The sequence below is a fragment of the Notothenia coriiceps genome, unplaced genomic scaffold, assembly GCF_000735185.1.
Source record: "Notothenia coriiceps isolate Sejong01 unplaced genomic scaffold, NC01 NC01_scaffold00037244, whole genome shotgun sequence".
Taxonomy (NCBI): Eukaryota; Metazoa; Chordata; class Actinopteri; order Perciformes; family Nototheniidae; genus Notothenia; species Notothenia coriiceps.
Window position 1 is genome coordinate 1,022,260 of NW_011369945.1, and position 5,945 is coordinate 1,028,204.

Here is a 5,945-nt window from a genome sequence, read left to right on the forward strand (position 1 = left end):
ATTTTACACCGAACATATAATATACCGTTCGAAACATCTATTTGCCGCCGAACGCCACCTCGCTCAAGTCGACCCAAGTTATACCGTCATATAGCCTAACTGGGACCTTTTTAATGTTTCGTATATCATTAGAACAATCGTTGCATTACATCAGTGGTTCTCAAACTTTTTCTGTCATTCCCCACTTTGAACAGGTGGGCCTTTTCAAGCCCCACCTGTTCCTCATCGCTCCAATAAAATGGTAGGCCAAGCTTAAAATTGTCAAATGTATCGTTCTATAACAGGGGTCTCCAACCTTTTTTAGAATGAGAGTTACTTTCAAAAAATAAAACAAGTCGTGAGCTACTTTTACTCCTCTTTTTTTGCAGTGTATATATTTAGCACATTTGAACATTATTATATGCTTACCTTTAACCTTTGTGTGCTGTTTGGGTCTGTGGGACCCGTTTTCAATGTTTACTAAAAGAAAATGTATGCAATTTAATTATTTTAACCTGCTTTATTTGGGGGTGGACTTCAACTCCTCTGGGGGGGTCCGGGGGCATGCACCCCCGGGAAGATTTATTTTTTTAATGTTGAAGTGAAATGCCTCAATCTGGTGCACTTTGAGCAAAAAATGAATTTATGGATACAGCTCTCAACACACTGAAAGGGAGCTGTATACTTTTCAATAATCCAAACATCTTTAGAATATGATCAAAACCAATAACAAATCATTCAAACTGGTTTATTCTGATCTGATGTTACCTAGTTAGCATTCTTTCTTTTTATTTATGCATATTTTACTAATCACTATTTTATTTATTTTTACTGTCCTATAGCACACATTGGAATGATGTTTTACTTTATTTTTTACACCTAGGCTATATTAAATAGATAAATGTGTGTTCTCTCTAGCTCTCTCGCTCTGTCTCGCTCGCTCACAGAGGCTGTGTGCTTGCATTAAAAAATTATAATAAACATAGGCCTATTTTGTAAAGTGGGGGGCCACAAACGGGATTTCGAAAAGTGTCACGGTTAAACTCCTTGTGAAGTGGTGAGGTGCCGCTCCACATTGCTTTTATTCCCGACTGCAACGCTGTACATAATTTTGGTTTCAGTTGTGTGTGTGTGAGCAGGCTCGGATTGTCCATCGGGAGATTCGGGACTTTTCCCGGTGGGCCGCTGCCTTTGGTGGACCGCTGGCTCTGACATAGGTGGGCCGTGGACTTTCACAGCGCCGCTGCGCCGGTACCGCACCCGCCGCCGCAAACATCCGCCGTTGCGAGGCTCCGGTGGATCCGGCGCTGTGAAAGTCCACCGCCGTTGCGAGTCTCCGGCTGTAACAGTCCACTAACCCAGATTCGATTCCGGCCTGAGGTCCAAAAAATGTATTAAAAATTAAAAAAATTAAAAAAATTAAAACTCCCGTTCATCACGTCCATTCGCGACCCACCTATCACATCTCTGCGCCCCACCAGTGGGGCGCGCCCGACACTTTGAGAAACGCTGCTGTAATTGTTCCTGATAAACATACAATACACTCAGCATACACACACACACAGCTCAAACTGAGTTCTGGTGAAGGAAAACATGCCTGTGTAACTTCCTTCATATTCTTCTATACTCCACTGTACAGTAAATATGAATTCTCTCCTATCCAATATTTGGTCTAATCCAAAAACCAAAAGTTTGCAACTTCAAAGGCTGGACCACCTCCTGGATACCATAACAACCAGAATGATTGACAGGTGCTGCAGTTCCCGCAGTGAAAAGGGGGCGGAGAGGAGGACACCTGGTTCAGAGGTCAGTGTCTGAAGAGTATTCCAGGAATCTGCCACTACCCATCCTGAACAAACGTGTTTCAAGTAATAAAACCTCATCTTGATATTTGGACTGAAATTAGACTTAGATTAAACTTGAAAGTTCCCTTTCACACATAGATTTTAAATAAGTGTGAAGTTAAAGCTTCTCTATGTTATGTTTTGTAAGTACTTCATTTTAGAGTAAAATGAAGTACTTACAAAGGCTGCAACAGGCTTTGTGCATTTATTAAACAGCTGTGCAGATTTATATTTTTGCATACAAAAAAAGGTATGATGAGCTTATAAAATATGATACACAGTTATACATTTAACTTAATTGTAAAATGATATTGCACGAGTCATTTTACTTCAGATACTATCAGCATCTTAATACTTAATGTACAGATTAAATGCAGGATTTTTACTGATGACGTCATTTTGTTTGTATTGCTACTTTATTGAGCTAAAGCTGAAGATTTCGTCGAGCTCTGATGCATGTGCATTCTTCCAAAAATAAGCACTCAGTAAATGATCAACTATTTACTAATGCAACACCAAGTTTTCAATCTCCGTTGACCAGCGAGCCAGGTGGATACCTTAAAAAGCACAAAGGGGGGAAGGACAACTACTGTGTGTGTGTGTGTACGTGTGTGTGTGTGTGTGTGTGTGTGTGTGTGTGTGTGTGTGTGTGTGTGTGTCAGATTTAGCTGTAGAGTAACAGGGTCAGGTCATAGCAGATGGCTGCAGCCTCATCCCTGCCTCCGGGGAGCCGTATAGTGTCTGTCCTGGAATGCTCTCCATGTGACCTTTGACCTCTCTGGTGCAAAGGAGATTGCTGACTGTAACTTTGTGGTAATAGTCTGTATCACACACGTTAAAAACATCACAAAATGTCCGTGTTGCAGGAAGACCTCCAGCCATGCATTACCTCAGCGAGCATTAAATGTGTCCACATCTGCTGAGAACACAACTCAAGTGCATTAGAGGTGATGTCAATGTATGAAGTGAGAGGAGGCATGTTTCACTGCAGTTAACTGTGCAAATATTTCTTCATATACAACGGGGTTTTGGTACCAGATATCCTGAGAGAGTACAAGCGCAACTATCTTACATTTTGTGGAAATATTCTACACTGAAGCCTTAAAATGTAAGCTTCACTGAAAAAGTTAGGTAATAGCAAGTACATTAAACTGAAAAAGGGATCATTTAAAAAGTAAGATGGATGGATGTGCACAGATTCCTAGTTTCTCCTGACACAGCTTAAGAAATGGTACTAGAGAATAAAATAAAATAAGATCAATATTAGACTTCATGACATCATTTCATGAAAATCTGTAAAATAAGCAATTAGATCCATCAGACGTCTAGAAGCGGGTCCAGTTCTGTTTGAGAAGTCTATCAATTGGGGCCTATTTTTGGTATTATGAAGTAAAACCAGACAACAAGAAGACATGACATCATTCTAGGCAGATACACTTGAGTTTGATTGTACACAAATATAGTCAGCTACCTCAAAGTTTAACAGCAAAACGTTTCATTTACCCACTGCCAGTCAAGCTCAAGGATCAGAATGCAGAGCAGCCACAAGTTAAACTGTGTTTTGATTATAAGAGCTCTGCCCATGACCACAGACACACCCCGGTGTTCACAAACAAGTCGGATAGCTTCACTATATTTATGCGTCCACATGCCCACCATTGGCTCAGAGCGTCGAGTTCACACCCATTTTCTGGAAACTGTTCCAAGTCATTCTGGGAAGTATGGAACACCAGTCAGAGTACATTATATTATACATTGTGTTTCAGTACAAAATAACTTCTGAGATGAGCTCAACATCAAATGTATGTTATAGATTTTTATATATAGATCTAAACCTTACTAATTAACATCATAACATGACATCTTCTTTGTGTAATCTATACAAAAAAACGCAGTGTGAAACTTTAAATGTGTGCTTAAAGGCATTTAGGCTAATATTAAAATGGGATTTATGGGATTATTTATATGAGTTATAAATCCATTTAGGCAGTGCTCTAGAAGAAATGTTGCTTTAATTCCCTGTTTGCCACTAGAGGTTGATACAAGTCAAGCATTAGGCTACTAAAACCTAATTCATTTTTGACACATTTCCCTAAATGGGATTTTAATAGTCTTGTTCTGCTATTTCACATCACAACATTTTAGGATTGTACAAATATTCTACATATTACAACTGGAGCCAGTGTTTTACTTTATGTCTTTATTGAGTCTTTGATTTGGAATTTCCCAACACGGATTGAATATGAAATAGAGTGCTCATACAATGACTGACCTATGACTCAGATTACCATCTGATCCAAGTAGGTGGACAGGCCTGGCTGGCATTACTGCATTTCAATGTTACAGTTAGTGAGCATGGAGCACAACAATAAAGCCTTCCCTTCATCCTTTCTGTCCTGATGTGGTGTTGTGATAAGGACTTGACCTACTTACACCTCCTGAAATGACGTTTTATCATGCAGTTGCACACCTGAAAACAGTGCTGTCCATGATGTTACTGTGCTGCTTTGGGCCTCTTAATGGGATGTTGCTTGTTGCAATCACAGTGGTTCTCACGAAAGTTGCTGTAAATTAAGCTAGAATGGTTCCAAGTTGTTGCAGTTGGTTGCAGATGTGTTGTGACAGGACAGGATATAAGGTACAACCAACACTCCAAAAACAGATTTTCACATTAATTTCAAAGAGAGTTCTGAGCTCAATGTAGGATTTGTGTGTAAGATTATGTGTGCATTTGTTTATTATGTACCTGTTCCAGGCCCAAGGGGTTCTACTGACAAGTAAATATGAACCACCTGGCGATCCTGGAGGGAAATACTTGGCTGCTGCCTGAAAACAATTACACACTGCAGGCTGCAGCTGAAAAACAGCAGTGGGTTTGTTCACGAATGGAGCTCTCTGTTTGTCCTTAAATGTTGATATATGTGTTGTCATGAATAAAAAACAATTTCATACTGGTTGTCTCAGTTACATGTATTTTTAATAAAGGTAGAGCTCTAGACGGCTGTAGCAGTACGTTTTTAAGTCTTGTAGCAAGACCTCACAGGCTAACTGCAAGATGCAAATAATTTATTCATAATTGATTTTTCTTACATTTTCATCATGTTTGTTGGCTTTTATGTAACCAAGGCATGCACACTATTTGTTTAACTCGGTTAATGTGCTGAATGAAGAGCTCCAACCTTTGTTTACTCTCAGTTTAATATGTGTTACAAAAATTGTGAGTGAAATAACTAAGTAAATTAAAAAGATGGCTTGAGTTTATTTACAGATAGATGGTGAAAAAGCTAAATTACATAACATTTTTCATAGGTGCCTCTCTGCTCTACATTCGCCGTCAGACTCCCCCGAGCATTGGTGGCCAGAGGCTTATGTTAGCATTCCCCATAGGCCAGCTAACTATTTATCCAATTAATTTGTGGAATTCTAAATAACTAAACATTTATTCAAAGGTATCTTAAAATAATGAAACACAATAAATCAAAGAAGTTATTATATGCTATTATTTTTTTTAAATTAAAACCTTAAAGGTGGGATAGGTAATTTTGGAGAAACCAGCTCGAGTGCGCTCGACTTTGAAAATACACAGCCGGAAAAATCTGCCACTTCCTTACAGAGCCCCTCCTCCAACACCCACGAACGTGCACATGACCAATGAGGGCACGAGATAAGTTTGTGCACAGATGGAAGGCTGACAGGCAGGTAGGCCATCCAGTTATTTTAGCCAGGCCGGCTAAAATGATTGGTCGTGCACAGATGACATTTTTTAATGTATTTTTTGTCTAAGTACTTAAGATATTCATTGCTATATGGATGTTAAGAGCATTCCATGGAATATAACAAAAAGTGCATCTCACACCGGTTTCTCAAAGTTACCTACCCCCACCTTTAAAGAATGACATTTTAAATTAAATGATTGACACCGTGGCCCATGCATGCAGTACTGAGTACATGGTATGGTCCAATCAACCACACCTGTTTTGAATCACTGAGCCTTTATTTGAGGCAGAACATTTCAGTTGATCTGGTTAGTAATCAGAAACTGTGAACCAGAGGGACAGCAGGTTACTTTGGCCCACTGGAAAGCTTTGTTAAGTTAAATATGATTAAAATAAAACTGTCTTG